At 42.0% G+C, this 21,890-nt stretch overlaps 1 protein-coding gene across 8 annotated transcripts in view; it reads left to right on the top strand.

Annotated features, from left to right (window-relative positions):
• magi1b (membrane associated guanylate kinase, WW and PDZ domain containing 1b) overlaps positions 1-21,890 on the top strand; it is a 444,703-nt gene that overhangs the window by 301,502 nt on the left and 121,311 nt on the right. The gene's annotated exons all lie outside the window — the stretch shown is intronic.

Below are 21,890 nucleotides of genomic sequence, written 5' to 3' on the forward strand. Positions count from 1 at the left end.
TTTCTTGCAATTTAATAGGATAATCAGGTTATCATGACAAATGTCCATTGTTGTTCATGATTTGTTGTTATCCATTGATAAAAGCAGAGATTTCCCAATATTTGAGGCACACTGGAGACCGAATTTGAAGTTAAACGCAATGGGCTGGAGAAATTCAGCAGGTTGAACAACATCATGAGGAGAAAAATAAATGGTTGGTATTCTTTTTCTCCACTGATGCTGCTCGGATCGCTGAGTTCTTCCAGCAGATTGTACTTTGCTCCAAATATTTGACTTTTGGAAGGGAATTCTTACTCTGAAGACAAGCATTTTGTGCATTTCATTTGATCTTCCTCATTAAAGGGTGTGGTGAGGAAGAACTGTTCAATAATTGTGTTCAATACATTTGAACACTTGATGCCCAATGCTTCTCCAATTTACAGCCATGGACTGTTAACATTCAACAATGTGGACCTTCCATTGAAGTACATGATCATATTAAACTCTTTCTAGAATGAAATGAAGTTTTAGATATAAAAATGAAGTTGAGATGCCAACAGTTTAAAATTCCTGATGTTTCAACAATAGCAGTTCTGGAAATCTAATGTTTATTGGACTGCTGAAGATGATATTTCCTTGGGGTGCAGGAAGAGGCTATAAGTTGTAACGCAACAGGTATTTTCAAGATCTCATTAAATTTTTGGACATAAATGGAATGATGTTTGTTCTGTGAAACTCTGCTGGTCTAATTGTTTTCAGCTATGTGTTGGATCTTCACTCTAGAAATTGAGAGCTTCAATACAACATGGTGTTTCTCTGGGCAAAATCTCAACCTGTGCGTTGCTGGCAGTTCATTATCCATAAATGGTTTCAGCGTATGCTGAAAGAGAGAGTATTGTTGCATTTCTCCCTCATTTACTTCCAGAAACAGCTTGAGGTCAATTGTCCTGTTTTATGGGATTTTATCATGCATAAAATGGCTACTATGTTTCTTCTTTGCTTTCTCAAGGAACGTCGTTCTTCCAAATTAGATGGCAACTTGTTTGGTGAATTAGTCGACATAAAGGCACTGACTCAAAGAGAGCTGAAGAAGAGCTGAGACCCAAAATGTTGATTGTATTTTGCTTCCCAGTGACTTGCTGAGTTTCTCCAGTATTTTTGGGTTCAGTACTGCACTGGACCCAAGCATCTGCAGATTTCCTGTTTGTGCATAGACTAGAGGAAGCAAGCCACTTTGCCCAAGGTGGAGAGTTGATTATTCTTATAACTCATGGAATGCTTTAAGAGCCATCCAAGAATGGAAACCCCCTGAAAAATTCATGGAACTCAAACTGGGGACTTCAACTGAATTTTTCTTGAAAAGTGCTTTATTGTGAGAATTGACATATGCCAGGTTTAGAGATTCACTGTTAGTGAAAACATTTCCTCACCCTTTTGGTGGGGGCAGCTAAAAGCAGGGCATAAGCAGGAAGGAAATATGTGGCACTTGTTTATAATCTCTCCCTGCTCCTCTCCTCCCCCAAATCCTATGTGAGGTGCTGGGTGCTGCAAAATCCCAAATGGATCAACTTTAGCTCCACTTTAAAAAAAATATTATCTTTCCTTTTTTTCCCCTTTTGCTGGGGCACAAAGACACAAAATTCCAGATCAGGGGATATTGTGTGAGTTGAATGAAGCATGAAAGTTTGCAGATGCTGACAATACAGAAGTTCATGTAACAATACAGAAATTCTGGAGGAACTCAGTAGGTCTCTCAGCGTCCATAGGAGGTAAAGATATATTTACTGATGTTTCAGGCCTAAGTCCTTCAAGGTATGGAAAAAACAGGCAGTGTGGGGAAAAAGAAAAGGTTAGGGGATGTGTACAGAACAACAGACAAAAAGTGATAATTGGATATGGAGAAAAGACCAAGAGCGAGGAAAGATGAGAATTGATAGGAAGGATGTATAGTTCTGTGATTGCAGAGATGAGGTAAAGGTGACAGAGGGAAAAGGGAAGAGCGAGAGAGATAAGTTTTTTAGATAGACTGCATGATTTTAGTGATCTGAAGAAAGTCCGACATCTCGGCATTGGTCGTTCATGCCAGACTCCAAATCTTTATTTCTTTACTCGAGTTCAGACAGCATACTAGAAATGCGGTAAGAAAAGAGGCAGGACTTACAATGCCATTTCGTTCACTGTATGCCTGCAGTTCACTTAGGACTTCAGGCATTCCGGGAAATTTACAAGGGGTCTAGGAGGTAAAATGTCAGAATGGGAATGGCAGCCTCATTCCTGTTCCAAGCTTTTTACGCGGTATGTGTTTCGGGAAAATAGGAATATCTTCCTGGAATGCAGTGGCTGTGTGTGTGTGTGTGTGTGTGTGTGTGTGTGTGTGTGCGTGTGTGTGTGTGTGTGTGCGTGTGTGTGTGTGTGTGTGCGTGTGTGTGTGTGTGTGCATGTGTGTGTGTGTGTGTGTGTGAGAGTGAGTGAATGCAGTGGCTGTGTGTGTGTGTGTGTGAATGCAGTGGCTGTGTGCGTGTGAATGCAGTGGCTGTGTGTGTGTGAATGCAGTGGCTGTGTGTGTGTGAATGCAGTGGCTGTGTGTGTGTGAATGCAATGGCTGTGTGTGTGTGTATATATATATATATATATAATATATATAATATATTATATATAGATATATTATATATATAATATATCTATATAATATATATATATCTATAGATATATAATATATATATCTATATATATAGATATATATATAATATATATATCTATAGATATATAATATATATATCTATATATATAATATATAGATATATATATATCTGGAAAAACAACCAACTGAAAAACCTCACAAAGATAAGCGTGTACAGAGCCGTTGTCATACCCACACTCCTGTTCGGCTCCGAATCATGGGTCCTCTACTGGCATCACCTACGGCTCCTAGAACGCTTCCACCAGCGTTGTCTCCGCTCCATCCTCAACATCCATTGGAGCGCTTTCATCCCTAACGTCGAAGTACTCGAGATGGCAGAGGTCGACAGCATCGAGTCCACGCTGCTGAAGATCCAGCTGCGCTGGGTGGGTCACGTCTCCAGAATGGAGGACCATCGCCTTCCCAAGATCGTGTTATATGGCGAGCTCTCCACTGGCCACCGTGACAGAGGTGCACCAAAGAAAAGGTACAAGGACTGCCTAAAGAAATCTCTTGGTGCCTGCCACATTGACCACCGCCAGTGGGCTGATATCGCCTCAAATCGTGCATCTTGGCGCCTCACAGTTTGGCGGGCAGCAACCTCCTTTGAAGAAGACCGCAGAGCCCACCTCACTGACAAAAGGCAAAGGAGGAAAAACCCAACATCCAACCCCAACCAACCAATTTTCCCCTGCAGCCGCTGCAACCGTGTCTGCCTGTCCCGCATCGGACTTGTCAGCCACAAACGAGCCTGCAGCTGACGTGGACTTTTACCCCCTCCATAAATCTTAGTCCGCGAAGCCAAGCCAAAGATATATATATATATATATATGAGAGAGACAGAGTCACAGGAACGGAGACATGGATGGAGTGGCTAATGGAACCAAAGAAGTCAATGTTAATGCTATCTGATTGGAGGGTGCCCAGGCAGAATGTGAAGTATTGTTCCTTTGATTTGCTGGTGGTCCCTCTCTGGCAGTGCATGAGAGCATGGACAGATGTGTCAGGAAGGGAACAGGGTGGGGAATTGAAATAGGTAATAACTGGGAGATCCTTACTATTATGGTAGTCAGAACCAAGATGGTCAATGAAGGGATCTCCCAGTCTGCGTCCAGTCTCTGCGATGTTGTGGAGACCATTATACGAGTTTCCTACTGTGTACAAGATCACAAGGTGGTCAAAATAAGGTGTTTAAGTTGGATGAGAGATTTGATGCTGTAAAGAAGACTATTTATTTAAGTTGGGAGAGTTTAGAACAAGGTGGGCTTGATTTTCAAATTAAGAAACAAGATTTTGATGACATGGATCTCTTCTTCACACAGAGGGAAGAGCAGAAATCTGGAGTGACACCAAAAACCTCATAGGTCGTAGCTTATTGCAGGGTGAGACTCCCAGCATTGAGGACTAGAGTTGGTGAAAATAGAGGGACTATGCAGATCTATCATAATCAGGTTTCAATAGATTTGGTGGCCTATTTGAACTCATCCCCTACCTACGATCTATTCTTAAAATAACCACAACACTATCTGCTTGTATATTATTGTATCTCTAGCATAGAAAAGTATTTCAAGATGCTTCATAAGAGCACAGTAAATCAGAATGATTACTCACAAGTCAAACTGTGGAAATATAACATATTTTACTAGTATTCAAACAATAGAATGTACAAATATTTCTTTGTTTTCTATGCATTAGCTTTCAAGTCATGATACTTTAGAGAAAGAAATCATGAAAAGCTTTTAAAAACTGTATGTTTTACAACATTGTTGGAATTCTCAAGACATCTAATTGCTGGGGTGGCCTGTATTTCTGAGCTGATAGCCAAAAATTGCATATGACAAAGAACCTTTCATTTTCATGCCACCTTTAGTGTGAGTAGAGTGGTACCAAGGGCAAGTCTGAACTCCGCAGAACATTTAACCCTGCAGCATCTTCCATACCCAAAGTTACAGTCTCAAACTTCAACGTGGTACCAATAACGTGGACATATCCACTCTCATTTTACTTCTAAACCTCTGTAAAGTTCATCAGTGTAATGAAATCACATTGAGGGTAGAACTACAGGTGCCTATGTCTCAAATATTGATAAAAATTTATTGGACAGAAAGTCTCACCTCAATTCCAGTTGCCTCCATCACCGATGCAAATCCAATTAAAGTTATCTCAAAAGTGCTGGCTGTTGTATAGAACAGAATTCTGTTGATTCTTCTCAATGTTGACAGCAATTTTTTTTAAAAAAGTTACTTCAAAGGAACTTTGCGCCTTAAGGAAAATGCTGCCCCGTTCTGTATAAAAAATGTTACCACCTGCTTCTCCGTTCATAATGTCCACAATGTAGCAACTCGCATACTAAATTGTTAGAGCCTCTCCATCCCCCCAAAAAATACAATGGGATTCTGTATGTAACCCCAGTTTCTGTTCAACATCAGTGCAGCTAATTGAATTGAGTTGAAAGTGGATGACAAGTGTTGCCACTGGCTTTTGGACATCATGGTCTATTACTGCTGAATTGGTTGACAGAGAATTTTTGAGAGGAATGCCATGAGAACATTTACAACAGTCACTGAACATGAGCTTTCACATGATTGCAGAATATTAGAGACTGCCAACACCATGGACATTTGGGCTCTGGTAAATTGAGGGCAAGTATTTTGCGTGGATTTGTCAACAAATGATGGAAAATTTTATTCTGACTTTCAAATACTTGGAATTTACATATGCATTTTGACTTCTTTTTAAATTGGCATATTTAGCTGGCACACCTGCTCTGACCTCCATTAATCGGCAGAGAGCTGTTCCCTTTTCTCTTCTTGTTTAAGCAGATGTTGGATTTGACCTCAGTTGATCTCTGTTCTGCTGAGTCAGGAAGTGATGGAGACAAACAAGAGAGACCAAGATGAACAAGAGGGTAGAATCATTGTAAAACAAGAATGCATGTTGTTTGCTGTTTTTGCAAAAGATCTGCTGCAGACATAACTTGAACAGGCTGTGCATAAATACAAAACGAGCAATTAATTGCAATCAAGTAGAGAGATCAATTTAATTTTTAATTTTGACAATTGTTTTCTTTCTTCTTTGTTGTGAAGACCTGCTCAGCAGAGGTAGAGTACTTCCTGGTGAAATGCAGACCCTTCTACCTTCCCAGGAAATTCTCGGCCACTCTGAATGCCGCAGTCTACGTTCCACATTTGGCTAATGAGGGTGAAGCCATGAAGGAGCTTTAAGGTGCCAGCTGCAAAGTCCGGACTTCTCTCCCTGACAGTGGCGACTTCAACCATGAAAACTGAAAACGGCCTTACCATGGTTTCAACAGCATGTGAACTTCACCAGAGGAGAGAACACGCTGGATCAGGTGTACACCAATGTCCTTGGTGCATTCTAGGCTGTACCCTGTCCCCACTTTGGTTACTCGGATCACATATCCTGCCAATCCCTCTGTCAAAGAAAACTAGATCAATTTGCAGGAAGATCAGGATATGGCCGGGGGTGGTGGGGAGTAGGGAGGAAGTGTGGGTGGGTGGGGGGGGGTGGTCATAGCAGTCCTGCAAGACTGTGTTGAGACCACAGTCTGGAACTGTTTCAGGGAGGTGGCCATCTACAACGGTCATGTAAACATGGAGGAGTACATGAGCTCAGTGACTGGCTACATCAGCAAGTGCATTGAGAATGTCACCAAGATTAAATGCTTTACAACCAGGGCTAACCAGAAACCATAGTTGGATTTAGAGGTCCAAGCTCTTCTCTGAGCTCGTAATGCAACCTTCAGGACGAGGGATAGGATGGCACTAAGATCAGCCAGGGCTGAACTCTCCCGTGCAATCTGGAAGGCAAAGTGAGATTGCGCACAGAAGCTCCCCAGACAGCTGTGCGACACCAAAGACACGAGGCACATGTGGCAAGAGAAAAAGACTTTTATGGATCACAAGTCAACCTTGCGAATGAAGGACAATGACGCCTCCCTCCAGGCAGACTGAACATCTATGCACGATTTGATGAGAAGAACAGGATGACACCAAAGAAAACTCCATGACCCCCTGATGAACTGGCCACCCACATATCTGCAGCTGACATGAGGAGAACCCTAGCCAATTGAACCCACAAAATGTGTAAGGATTAGGCAACATATCTGTACGGGTACTGAAGGACTGCACAGACCAATTGATGGAGGTCTTCACAAATATCTTCAACACATCACTGCAGCAGTTCATCATTCCTACAGGATTCAAGATAGCCAACATCATCCCAGTACACAAGAGGGCGACAATAGCAGGCCTCAATAACTATTGCTCTGTGGCACTGCATCCACCATTATGAAATGCTTTGAGCGTCTCACCTCCCAGAGATGCTGGATCCGTTTCAGTTTGCCTATAGAATAAACTTTTCTACAAATGATGCTCCAGCCTTGTCGCTTCTCTCTCTCCGTCCTACCCAGAGAATATTGCCTCATATTTCAGGCTACTGTTCATTGACTTCAGGTTGGCATTTAATCTGATCGTTCCCCAGAGGCTGGTGGAGAACCTGTTATCACTGGGACTTGACACCCCTTGCTATAATTGGATTCTGGACTTCCTAATGGAAAGACCACAATCACTTGTGCACCTCAGGGCTATGTGCTCAGCCAATTCCTATTCACGCTACTGACCTACAACTGCATTGCCAGATCCAGCTCAAGTTTGTAGATGACACAACAGTAGTTGTCCTCTTCAGCAACAGCAATGAGTACTGAAAAGAGGTGGAAAATCTCATGAAATGGTGCGAGAGTAACAGCCTATGTCTCAACATGGACAAGACGGGATTATTGTGCATTTCAGGAGAACCAGGAATGACCACCCTCCACTACACATCAACAACTTTGTCATGGAGAGCACCAAGTTCCTTGGAGTTCACTTAACTAGTGACCTATTGTGGATACTCAACATCTCTTCACTTGTCAGGAAGACGCAACAGTAACTGCATTTTCTGAGAAGACGAAAGTGGGAAAAGCTACTGGCCACCATTATATTAACCTTCCATAGGAGGTCTATCGAGAACATCTTGGCCGTCTGCATCACAATGCGATACGGTTGGTGTGGAAAATAGATCAGAGGTCAATCCACAGGACCATAAGAGGGCAGCGAGGATCACTGGAATCTCCCTCCCCCCCCTTGATGTGATCTACTGGGATCGTTGTCTGAGGAAGGTGCGCAAAATCATTGAGGACCCCTTCTACCTTGCGCAAAGCATCTTTCAGTTGCTCCCATTGGGGAAAAAATTTGAGTATCAGAGCCAGAACCACCAGGCTGAAGAACAGGTTCTTCCCACAGGCAGTGAGATTGCTGAATAACGAAAGGAACAGTTCACACAAACCATCCAAGACTCTCATTTGTACAAAACAACATTTATTAATTTTATGGATATAATGCTTGTCCTGCATGTGTATTGTTTGTCTGTATGTGTGTTGCGTCTGGTTGTGTGTTTGCATGTTTTTGCACTGAGGACTTGGGTTGTACTTGTGCAATCTGATAACAATAAAATTGACTTTCATAGGATCCAAAAAGATTCCTACTCACAGCTGATGAAGAACAATAATGTGCCACAATCAGAACAGTCATATTTCAATCGTTAACATTTTGTGAATTATTGTTGAAATTAAATTTGACCCAGGATGCATCCAAAGATGTATAATTTCTAATGATATGTTACCATGAATATTCTTTTTTTTTGTAGTTCCTCATTCATAAGAATTTCTTGAGGAATAATCATGCAGCTAAAGTGGCCTTAGTTACTCAGGCTTGAAATAAGGCGTTGGAAGGACAGGCATCTTAAAATCATGAATGATGATAAACAGTTTACGAAGGGTGCATTTGGAATTGAACTCCACATTACAGTGACTAATAGTCCACGCCTTCAACATGGCAGGAAACAAACTTTCATGGAATCAAGTGCAAACACAATGCTGGAGAAACTCAGCAGGTCAAACAGCGTACTTTATATGGTAAAGATAAAGATACTTAACCAACATTTTGGGCTTGCTTGAGCCCTTCATTAAGTTATGGTAGGCAGGTAGGTGCCTGAACATAATGATGAGGGGCAGAAGCACAGTCATAAAGGCAAGTGTAAGAGGTGAATAAGGGTGGGAGAGCAAGCAGGCAGAGCAGTGATGCCCTGTGAATGGTAAGGGAAGGGGGTGGGGAGCTGGATGAAAGAAGAACGGGGAGTGGAAACCAGAGAAATTGATGTTAATATCGTCCATTTGGAGAGTCCCCAGATGGAATATTAAGTGTTGCTCCTTCAATTTATGGGTTGCCTTGGTTTGACAGTGCATGAGGTCATGGACAAACATGTCAGCGTGGGAGCAGAATTGAAATGGATTGCTACTGGGAGATCCCTGTCATTGATGTGGACAGAGTGAAAGTGCTCAGCGAAGCAATCTCCCAGTCTGTGTCCAGTCTCTCTGATGTATGGGATAAAATATACTGTTTGACCTGCTGAGTTTCTCCAGCATTGTGTCTAAATGTTTGAGTTTTACTCATTTCATGGAATCAATGTAGATGAGACTTTTATGTGCATTAGAAACAGAACCTCTGTAATAATTTGAGATGGTTGACTTTTATGACAGCAGAATGCTGTGTGGGCATTTTGTTTTCATAATCTTCATTTGAGGTCAAATCTCAAAGATTATTTCCTGATTGTTGATGGCGTATATTTGATTTAGCTTTGGAAAATTAGTCAAGTCTGATCATATTAGTCAAGAATTTGGGTTGGCTGAGCTTTTTCCAACCTAGTCACATAGCCATGGTGTCTAATTTTATTCTTTTGATTCCTCTCACTTATTTTGTGCATTCAAGATTTAAAATAAAGGCCAGGTAATGGATTCTCTTCTGTGCTTTGATAACTGCCTGTCATGGTAAGCAGATTAGAATATAGGTGAAGAAGCTTTCCAGTTTCAAAGCTTTTTGTTTTACCATATTGGAAGCCTTAATCAGTGCAGCACGAACTCATTAAACATATTAGTGAAAAGGTATCTATATTCATATATGATCACCATCTGATTGTTTAATTTCTTTGTTTTTAGTTTTTGTTGTTCAGTATGATGGGAAAAGTGACAGAAAATCTCGCTTTGCCAATGCTAGAATTATGCAGCTGTGCAAAGGACAGAATATTAATCACAATGTGGTCAAAAATAATGACTTGCTACTATTTAAAGCCTCAGTTTTTGTTTTGTTTGATGAAGTCAGTCCTGCTATGGACAAATGTTCCTCTTGGAAGTAATCAGCTCAATTTCTACGATTGCTAATCATAAGGACCAGTTTCTTATGCTCTTCTACCTTTTGTTGTCCTTGATTGAGTGCATTAGACTGTGCAGGAAATTTGTATTGCTGTCGTCTTTCTGCATTCTTATTTTTGTAACTTAGCTAGATTCTGCTTGACTGCGAATTGATTTCTGTGGAATTGAATTTGTCTGTGTCATATGACCATCCATGTTGTTGAAGTGCACCACTGTCAATTACACTTTTGATTAATTGACAATGGTGCTCCCTTACAAATTTCTGTCATTTTTCTGACCTATGAACAAGGCTAATCTGACCTATGAGCTGCATTTTCTATTGATGACTAATATTTTGTTCTCTACTGTATCTGGGTGGTAGAGTTAGCGTTGCGGTTACCACAATGCTATTACAGCGACAGTGACCTGGGCTCAAATCTGTAAGGAGTCGCAGGCCACTCGTCGCAGGCCACTCGTCGCAGGCCACTCGTCGCAGGCTTCCAGTCTGATAAGCAATCATCCACCACCTCACTCTGGCTTCTCCCATCCACCCTTTGTCGAATCCAGTTCACTACTTCACCATGAATACCGAGTCCCTGAACCTTCCTGACTAACATCCCATGTGGGACTTAGTCAAAGGCCTTACTAAAGTCCATATAGACAACATCCACAGCCTTTCCTTTATCAACTTTCCTGGTGACCTCCTCAAAAAAACTCTATAGGTTTAGTTAACCATGACTCTTCACCCACAAAGCCATGTTGCCTATCCCTAATCAGTCGATGGCTATCCAAATTATTGTATATCCGATCTCTTTGAACACCTTCCAATAATTTACTGATGTCAGGCTCACTGGCCTATAATTTCCAGGATTACTTTTGGAGCTTTATTAAAAAAAATGGAACAGCATTATCTACCTTACTAATCCTCTAGCACCATACCCGTGGCTCAGGACACTAAATATTTCTGCCAGAGCCCCTGCAATTTCTCCACTAGCCTCCCTCAATGTCCAAGGGAATATCTTGCTTGAAGACAACAAGCACTTCCTGCTCTTTAATCTGTATAGGTTCCATGACCTCACTGCTTGTTTTCCTTATTTTTTCTGACTCTGTGTGAAAACTGATGGGGAAAAAATAATGATTTGACCCCTCCCATCTTGTTGGCTCCATACAAAGCTGTTCACTCTGATCTTCAAGGGCAACAATTTTGTTCCTTACTATCCTTTTGCTTTTAATATATCTGTAGAAATATATCTGTATATCGGGCACACAAAACTCAAAACGGTCAACCAGTTTACCTATCTCGGCTGCACCATTTCATCAGATGCAAGGATCGACAATGAGATAGACAACAGACTCGCCAAGGCAAATAGCGCCTTTGGAAGACTACACAAAAGAGTCTGGAAAAACAACCAACTGAAAAACCTCACAAAGATAAGCGTATACAGAGCCGTTGTCATACCCACACTCCTGTTCGGCTCCGAATCATGGGTCCTCTACTGGCACCACCTACGGCTCCTAGAACGCTTCCACCAGCGTTGTCTCCGCTCCATCCTCAACATCCATTGGAGCGCTCACACCCCTAACGTCGAGGTACTCGAGATGGCAGAGGTCGACAGCATCGAGTCCACGCTGCTGAAGATCCAGCTGCGCTGGATGGGTCACGTCTCCAGAATGGAGGACCATCGCCTTCCCAAGATCGTATTATATGGCGAGCTCTCCACTGGCCACCGTGACAGAGGTGCACCAAAGAAAAGGTACAAGGACTGCCTAAAGAAATCTCTTGGTGCCTGCCACATTGACCACCGCCAGTGGGCTGATAACGCCTCAAACCGTGCATCTTGGCGCCTCACAGTTTGGCGGGCAGCAGCCTCCTTTGAAGAAGACCGCAGAGCCTACCTCACTGACAAAAGGCAAAGGAGGAAAAACCCAACACCCAACCCCAACCAACCAATTTTCCCTTGCAACCGCTGCAATCGTGTCTGCCTGTCCCGCATCGGACTGGTCAGCCACAAACGAGCCTGCAGCTGACGTGGACTTTTTACCCCCTCCATAAATCTTCGTCCGCGAAGCCAAGCCAAAGAAGAGAAGATCTGTAGAAACCCTTAGGAATTTCCTTCACATTGTTTGCCAAAGCAACCTCATGTGTTCTTTTAGACTTTCTGATTTCTTTCTTGAAGTTTTGCAATTTTTTATAGTTCTCTGGTACTCATTTGCTCTCTCTCTTCTTCCAAACTAAATGGAACAGCACCAGCAAATCTTTCTGCAAGATTGTAGTCCCCTTCCAGTTCAGATGCAAACTATTCTGTTGGAACAGGCCCCACCTCCCTGGAAAATTGCCCAATGAAACCAGAAGCCCTTCTTCTTACACCACGTCTTTAGCCATGTGATAAGCTGCATTATCCTCCTATTGCTTATCTCACTAGCACTAGTTCTGAGATCACATTCCTGGAGGTCCTGTCCTTCAACCTAGTGCCTAACTCCCTGAACTCTCCTTGCAGGATCTCCTCACCCTTCCTGTACATATAATTGGCCGTTACGTGAAACATGACATCTGGCTGCTTACCCTTCCTCCTGCGAATGCCATGAATTTGATCTGAGATATCTCAGACTCTGGTACCAGGGAGGCAACATACCATCCGGGATACACGATCTCTTCCACAAAACTGCTTATCTGAACCCCTAAATATGGAATCTCCTATCACTATAACTCTCCTCCTCCTTTTCCTTCTTAGCCACAGGACCAGACTCCGTGCCAGAGACCTGATCTCCATTTCTTGTCCCTGTTAGGTCGTTTCCCCCCTCCCCCCCCCCCCCCAAACAGTATCAAAAATGGTATATTTGCTATTGAGGGGAACGGCTTCAAGGGTACCTTGCACTCCCTGCCTGATCCATTTCTCTCTCCTGGCTGTTACCCATCTACCCTCCTCCTGCCTCCAAGGTGTGATAGTGTCCCTGTTACTCATTTTTATCCCTCTTTCTGCTTCCTGAATGATCCAGAGTTCATCCAATCCCACCTCCTATTCCTTAACTCGGCTTGTCAGGAGCTGCAGTTGGATGCACTTTCTGAGGATGAAGTCATCAGGGATGCTGCTGGCTTCCCTAACGACCCACAATTTTCAAGAGGCGCATTCCCTTGCTTGGCTGCCATTCCCGCTGTCTATGACTCGATGAACAAAATATATGATATCTGTAAAGAACCTGCCCTTACCTGCGCCTACTGAATCTTTTTTTCCCCTCTAATTGTGTGGCCCTTTCTGACTTCAACTCTGACTATTCCTCTCCTCTTACCTGTTCTCACCAAAGCTTGTTGTGCCAAAGCCTTACCACTCTGACAATGACTGCTCGCTCCTTTGTCTTCAAATATTGAACTCGATTGTCCAACCAACTGCTATCCTGGTAAAAGTTTCTGACTCTTCACTCTATCAATGTTTCACATAATTTTATAATTATTTCACATAATTCCTGAGCATCTGATATCCAGTAAATAGAACCCAGGTTTATTCAACTTCTCCATGTAGCTCAAACCCTCCAATCCAAGAAAGGCCTTGGTAAATATCTTCTGCACCCTTTCCAAAGCCTTCGCACCCTTCCTGTAATAGGGCAACCAGAATGTCTGAGGTGGAGCCAAACCAAAGTGTTAAATAGCTGCAAAATGACTTCCTTACTCTTCTACTCAAGCCATGGCCTCATAATGAAGGCAAGTATGTCATACATCTTTACCACCCTATCTATTTGCTTGGCTACTTTCAAAGATCTGTTGACCTGATCTCCCAGATACATTATCTTTTAAAAGCCTTGCCATTAACTCAATAAGTTTCCCTAATATCCGACATCCCAAAGTGCAACACCTAACACATTTCTGGATTAAACTCCATTTGTCATTTCCCTGCTCTTATCTATATCCTGCTGTCACTTACCGTATGTACATCACAAATAAAAGGGAAACCAACCCCAAACTCTGTGGAATGCCACTGAACAACATATTTCTACCACTGCCCTCTGTCTTCTTTGGGATAGCTAATTCTAAGTTCATATTAAAAAGTAAAAACACAATGCTAGGAAATTCAGATGGTTTTGTGTAGCAAAGATAAAGACATCATCAGTATTTCATACCTCAATGAAGGGCTCAAGCCCAAAACATTGGTTATGTATCTTTATCTTTGCTACATGAAGTACATTGCTTGACCTGCTCAGTATCTCCAGCATTATATTTTTACTTCAAACATGGTATTTGCACACTTAGGTGTTTGTATTTTTAAGTTCATTTTTTTTCAATTCACTGTTGCTCTGGATATGTACTTTCTGGATTAATCTACCATGAGGGACCTTGTCAAATTCTTTGCTAAAGTTCCTGTAAACAACCTCCTCTGATCTACACTCATAAACCACCTTCATCCCTCCTTCAAAAACTCGCTCAGATTTGTCAGACATGATCTGCCCTCCACAAATGTCGACCAATCCCTTCAAGCCATGCCAAGCCTACTTTGGACAATGCTTTCCAAATGTGCATAAATCCTACCCCTAAGCATCCTCCCCAGTATTTTCCAACCAATAACATGAAGCTCACTGGCTTATAATATCCTGATAGACCTATTTCACAAAGGAACATTCTGGATAGTCCTCCTGAGACCTTGCCTATTGCTCGTGAGGGTACATGAGATCTATTGTCAAAGATCTGCAATCTCTTTCATCTGCTTGTTTCAAAATCCTGGGATGTATCCCATGAGGTCCCAGGGACTTAATCTACTTTACTGACCAGCACCATCTTTTTCTTGATAACAAAATGTGGGAAAATTGTAAAAGACCTGTAACTGATACAAAAGATGTTCTTTATATTCAATTAATTTGTGATATTTCTCACTTCAAAAAAAAATCTACTGAAGAGAAGTTGTATCTTCCATACAATAACTATTTGATCCATCACTTTATTGCCAATCTGCACTGGAGTTGTCATCAATCCCATTCCCCTTCTCTTTTTCTATGGATAAAAAACTATCATGCAGGTGTAATGAGAAATTTTTTAAAAAACTCAGTCAACACCTAATGAATATAATAAAATGAAGAAATGAGTTTGTACCATTGTTGAATGGTTTGTCTTTTTTTACACGAGGGTAGATGTTCCTTTCTTCTTGTGAGAGATGGGAAAATTGATCTAAAATTATGAACATGGAAGAAACTAAAATTCATCAGTTAATGGCTGTAACCAGTACAAACAGGATAAGCTTGGGGGTTAGGATGCAGGAAAGCAAGAGTCAGCACGATTAACATAAGAATCTTCTGTGTGACAAGAGCCACCATAAGACTAAGAAAAGGAATGGTAAGGTACAATAGAATGTAGGAAGTTGAGGTAGTCTGGATCAGATAAAGGTCTCCTAGCCCTGGACAGAAGTACCAAGTCCTACATATCTAATTAGCTAACCATACACAGATTTATACATATGAAATTAGCCAACCCTAGATAGAATGAGTCAACTCTGCATACCAAGAGATTGTAGCCCCGAGAATCAGGAAGGTGTGAATAAGGACAATGACATAATGGGACACCCACAGGATACCCCCTGGTCCTCCAAGTGTATTGAAACTGCAGGTAGGCAGGAAGGATTACCTATGCCAAACCCATCCAGGGGGCAGAAGAATGTAAGGGGGAGGGCACTCTGATACTGAAATTGACTGTATAAAAGTTGGGTGAGCCCCAGTATATGCGTGTATTCCCAGGGTAAGGGGAAGCACCCAACTTTGCATTGTTGTTGTAATAAATGTTCTTTGTTCTCAATTTTTGTCTCGAGCAATTTCTTTAAAGGTACATTAATTTCTAACATTCTTATTGAATTTTGCAACTGAAACATCAGATGTGAGATTCTCGTTCTGGAGAATGACCTACATATTCTGGGAATCCAAGCGTGACCACAGAGGGATCACACTCAGCTTTGGTCTCCCTACTGTATATGCTTATTTATTTGTTTCCGTCTGTATTTCTCCCCCAACCAACCCACAGGCCCTACCCCCACTCTTCAAACACCATCACACCCCTGCTCCCTGGATACAAAGCAGCACTGACATTCAATATATGTGATTTGGTTGCTTTGAGAGTTCATCAGGAATCATCACAGATATATGAAAGTTCCAGACAAATGCTTAATGCATCTTGTTTTTAGATGTGCCTTTGGAAACATTAATACCTCTTGGTTCCATTAAAGAAGGATCTCCATTACAATGTGTAGAATGAAGTTTTTTCCCATTTTTTAAATTAAAAAATTAAATAAGTTTAAATTTCAGGTTAAACAAGAAGTCCGCAGATTGTGGAGAACTTGATTTCAGTAAAGATTAATTCATAATGGTAAAACACAGAATGTTGGATGAACTCAGTAGGTCTTGCAGTGTCCATAGGGTTTAAAGATATATTACCAAGGTTTTGGGCCTGAGTCTTTCCTCAAAGTATGGAAAAAGCAGGCAGTACCTTAATAAAAGATATGGCAGGGGGAAGAGTTCAGATCAACAGACAAAAGGTGATAATTGGAAATGGAAATGAAGCCAGGAAAGAGGAAAGGTGAGAATTGAAAGGGGGTGGGGTGTTAGTGGGTTACTGAAAAAGGAAGAGAGAGAGGGAGAGAGAGAGAGAAATGTATTTGTTTACAAATAACTTTCGGAATTTTTCTGTCGGCAGTTATCACACCTACATTCCGGGGTGGCCATTCACACTGGAATGACCTGTGGCTGGATGTGGGTTGACGTCGACCGTGACGTACACCCTACGTGTGACATTAACCGTCGACATCGTCCTATTCACTAGCCCATTGTTGCAGACCGCCTACAGTTCAGTTTAGACTGCAGGCAGTCCACAATAATGTCTAGGGGGTGCCACAGGTAAAATTTTGGAACGGGAATGAGTCACTCATTTCAGTTCCGATCTTTTTACGCAGACTATGTTCTGGGAGTTTTGGAATCATTTCCCGAAATCCAATGACTAGTTTTAAAAAAAAACTAAAAACTACAGGAAAGGGGACCTGGGTGGGGGGAGAGCGGTGGTTAGCTGTCAAAAACCAGAGAAGTCAATGGTAATGCCATCCGGTTGGATGGTGGCAGAATGGTAACATCAAGGAATAGGCAAATAATAATGAAAAAAAAACAGGAAATCTCAGAATAGAGATGGTGTTGGCTAGGGGAGGAGTCCAGACCAACAAAAGGTGTTAATTAGATGTGGTAAGGGCAGAGGTGAGAATTGATTTTGTCTGTACAAAGGGAGACATTAGGCACGTTCAAGCAGGGAAAACACCTGTCTGTAAAGCCAGAGGTTCTTTTCCCTTGTGCCTAAAGAAATACCTTTATGAATGTGCTGTGGCCAGCTCCGAGGCCCCAATTCCAACCCTTCTCTGAGAAGGATAATTGGCAGAGTGCTGCTCTCCATCTCCTGACCTGAATGTACAGTGGCTGGTTAGGGGTAGGGTGATGACACCGTCAGCCCACAACCCATCTCCTCACTCACTCCTCTCCCTCCATGAACCCTTCAAGGCAGGGGTGGGAATGGGGGCCAGTGGGAGCTGGCGGGGCAGCGTGAGCCGACACGGAATGGCTGGTGCGGCTTGTGATAGTCTTACCTGGCTACTCTGTGCAGTTCAAAATGTGGCAGAGCAATGCTCATCTTCCCTACTCTTAATCCCCCATGCAGCTGGGACTGTTCTGGGAAACAGAGCGGTTCCATCTGTGTGGGTGTTTATATGGGTACGGAAGACTGCCATTGCTCTGCCGCATATTTATGACGGGTGGTGCTAGTTGCCCTGCCTCCATTGGATATGGAGGGCACTATAAGGCACCTCTCGATATGAATGCAATGCTGGAGCAGCCTTTTGGGGCTGCTGTCTGAAAAGTACTTTTTAAAGTTTTTTATCTACTCTTGTAGCCGTCCTCCAGGCGGAGGCTTGACATGAAGTGGCCTAGAGGGACAAGGGTGTAAGACAGAGATAGGAGAAGGAAATGGGAAGAAGTGGTGGGGGTAATGAAAGCAAGAGGTCGATGGAAATGCCATCTGGCTGGAGGGTGCCCAGACAGACAATGAGGTTGTTACTCCAATTTGCAACTGGTCTTAGTCTGGCAGTGCATAAGATCATGGACAGACAGGTCAGCAAGGGAATGGAATGGAGAATTGAAATGGGTGTTCACTGGGAAATCCATGCTATTGCAGTGGACATTCAGCATTTCATTTAGATTTCCTGGCATCCATGCTGCAGTTAAGTATGGTGATGCAAACAGAATGGCTGCCCTTCCTCCAGATAATCTGCGATACCAACACAAAAAAATTTCAATCATTTTGATGGGGACATTATTGAGGATCTTATGCCTCACCATTTAGGAAGTCTCAAGATGCAAGAAAAGTTATTTTTGCACTCACTGGCATGGAATTCACCTTAACAAGAAATGAACTCACAGAATGACTTCACTTTTGTTATTTAGATTGCTATCAACACAATTGTAAATGTCCCTCATTAATCAAGTAAGCAAAGCCTCAGTGTTGCAGAATCATATCTTGCAGGTGTCCTCATACATATAGATAATACCAAAGTTCTTTTGAATAATATTGCTGCCAAAGGTAATAGAGAAAAACCTAGTGGAACTAAGTTCTTTTGACATTCCCTTATCTTCAAATGAATCTTGACTCTGAAAGACAGAATCTAATTGCAGTTCACAGGATGACTGTGCCTGGAAAATTGTGTGTCATGAATTTGTCTGGATCTTTTTCGAAAAGGTAACAAAAAAGATTGAGGAGGGCTCGGTTGAGATATTCGGCCATTTCATGCCTGGAGGCTGGCTACAAGCATGGAGGGAAATCTTAAAACTTACCTTTCATAGAGTGGCCCTAAAAGGCTGCTCCAGTGTTGCATTCATGTTGAGTGGCGCCTCGTAGCACCCTCCAGATCTGATGGAGGTGGGTCAACTGGTGCAGTAGCGTCACCCGTCATAAATACGTGGCAGAGCAATGGCCGTCTTCCCTACCCAGCTGGAACCGCTCTATTTCTCAGAACAATTCCAGCTGTGTGGGGAATTATGGGTAGGGAAGACAGCCATTCCTCTGCCATGTTTTGAGCAGCAGAGAGCGGCCCCGAAGGCTGAAGCGGCTCGGTGAGTCTGTCACAGCCCACACTGGCCACCCCCTGACGGCGCTTGCCCCCACTGCCCTGACAACTCCCGCCGGCCCCCACTGCCCTGTCAATTCCCATCCGCTGCCACTACCTTGAGAGGGTCATGGAGGGAGTGGGGAGATGGGTCACAGGCTGAGGGCATCATCAACCCACCCCTAACCAGCCACTTGCAATGGCTGTACATTCAGGTCAGCTGGCGGAGCGCAGAACTCCTCTGATTATCCTTCGTCGAGAAGGTTTGGATCTGGCGCCTCGGATCCAACAATGGCGCATTCAGAAAAGTACATCTCTAGGTGTAAAGGCGGAGAATCTCCACCTTTACAGCCAAGTATTTTCCTTGCTTGAAATGGCCTATTATCTTCATGGACTTTAACATGGCCTGTCACAAACTACCAGATGGTTGGCTTCTCTGAAAAGTCAAACCACATGGAATCTAAGATGAACTGGCCACTTAGATACAGAATAGGCTTGATGATAGGAGACACTGAGTGGTAGTGGAGGGTTGTTAATCAGATTGGAAGAATGTGACCACAGGTATGCTTCAGGAAGGGTGCTGGGTCCATTGTTGTTTGGTATCTATATTAACAAAGTAGTTAGCATGGTTAGCTAGTTTACATATAATACCAAAATAGGCTGTATCGTGGACAGTGAAGAAAGATATCGAGGATCCAGTTGAACTGGGAAAGTGAGCCAAGAAATGTCAAATGGAATTTAACTGGGTCATATGTGTGATGTTGCACTTTACTAGGTTAAACAAGGGCCAGGACTTACAAGATGAATAGTAGGTCCCTAGGAACTGATAGAACAAAGAGACTTGAGAGTGCAGCCACATAGTTTCATGAAAGTGGTGATACTGATGGCAAAGAAGACATTTGGTATTTGTCTTAATTGGTCAGAGCATTGAGTACAGGAGCAAGAATGACATGTTACAACTGTACAAGATGTTAATGAGACTGCACTTGGAGTATTGTGCACAATTTTGGACACATGGCTGTAGGAAAAATATAACTAAGCTGGAAAGGATTCAGTAAAAGTGCTAGAAATGTTACCAGGACTAGTAACCTTGAATTTTAAGGGGACTTTAAGGAGGCTGGAACTTTTCTCCATGGAGCATTATAGGCTACAGCAGGGACCTCACAGAGGTTTCTAAAATTGTGAGTTGCCTTGATAAATCATGGCTTGCCCCAGCATTGGGGATCTATAATTGGAGAGCACAGATTTAAGATGAAAGGGGAAAGGAACCGAGGGGCACCTTCTTCACAGATGAGTATTTGGAATGAGTTGCCAGAGGAAGTGGTAGAAATGGGGACAATTGTAACATCAAAAGACATTTGTACGGGTATATGAGTGGGAAAGGTTAGAGGCATAGATGGGCCAAACGCAGACAAATGTGGTCAGCGTGGAGAAGTTGAGCCGAATGCTCTGTTCCTATGCTTTATGAATCTAAGAAATCCACTTTTAGCCAATGTTGTACATTTGTCATACTGCAATTTTTTAAAAGAAATTCCTCATCCCCTACTACCTCCAAACCATTCTTCACAGAAAATGTACTTCCAAGAATATTATTTTCAGGTTTATATTTTTAAGAACACCCATTAATTAACATATATCTGCAGAAGTTTTTTCTTTGAGGAAATTGTTAGCATTTCTAAACACAGGATCTGACACTTGGAAATATTTTCTTTGCAGTATTTCACAATATAAACTAATAATGCGTAAAGCCTATTTTAAAAAAAATTCCAAATAGCTGTATTCTGTATTTTCAAAAAAAAGTTGTGCTTTTTCATTCCATATATTATCAACATTATTATAATATCTAATGTAATTACCTATGTATATTAAGATGACATTCTGAAATTTTGAACTAGAACTGACCTGCAAAAGCCTCCCATGGGTGTTCATGTGCTGACTTTCTATGAACTTATGGTTGTCTCACCATGTTACCCTGTAATTGAAAATCTGGTGTTTTATAATATACATATATTTTTGTAGATTTTATTTATACCAATTAATTGCACTGTTTCAGAATGCTTCCTCTAATTCTATCATATTCCAAGACAGAATGTTCTCCCAATAAAGGTGCACAATAGTTTGTGATTATGTTGAGATACATTCAAAATGAGTTCAAGAGCCAAAAGAGGAATAATCATCTTGGTGTAATGCAGGGAGTGTAACAAATATAGAAGAGAGATCTGTTTGGCACCTTTATTTATTTATCTATCTGTCTGTCTATTTATTTTTTAATACCTGTATTTATTTAGATATTCAACTAAAACTAATGATCTCACCTGGCCCCTTATTTCCTCCACCCTGATCAAAAAAGCTCACATCTGTCCCAGGATACTGATGGAAATTTACTGATATACAATTGAGAACATATTGTATCGGAACGTAAAGCACTCCACCGGGTAGTGAAAACTGCCCTGCAGATTATCAGCACCCAATTTCCCACCATTGAGAACATCTATCAGAAACCCTGTCTGGGCAGGGTGAAAATCATTATCAAGCACTCATCTCACCCCAACTATTGATTTTTTACTCTCCTTCCATCCTGTAGGTGCTATAGGAACCTCTGCTCTTGAACCAGTAGGCTCAGGAAGAGCTTCTTTCCCAAGGCTGTGATCCTGCTAAATCTTGCATCACAGCACTGAGCAGTATTGCACCCATATTGTACTGTCAGTACTTTTATATTTGTTTGTTTGCTGGAGCACTTGATTTTTTTTGCAGTTACTTGTAAATAGCATTATTCTTTGTACTTCTGGTTAAGATACTAATTGCATTTCATTGGCTTTGTATCTGTACTTAGCATAATGATGATAAAAGTTGAATATTTTAAAAAAAGTCTAAAATA

The sequence above is a fragment of the Narcine bancroftii genome, chromosome 5 (genome assembly GCF_036971445.1).
Source record: "Narcine bancroftii isolate sNarBan1 chromosome 5, sNarBan1.hap1, whole genome shotgun sequence".
Taxonomy (NCBI): Eukaryota; Metazoa; Chordata; class Chondrichthyes; order Torpediniformes; family Narcinidae; genus Narcine; species Narcine bancroftii.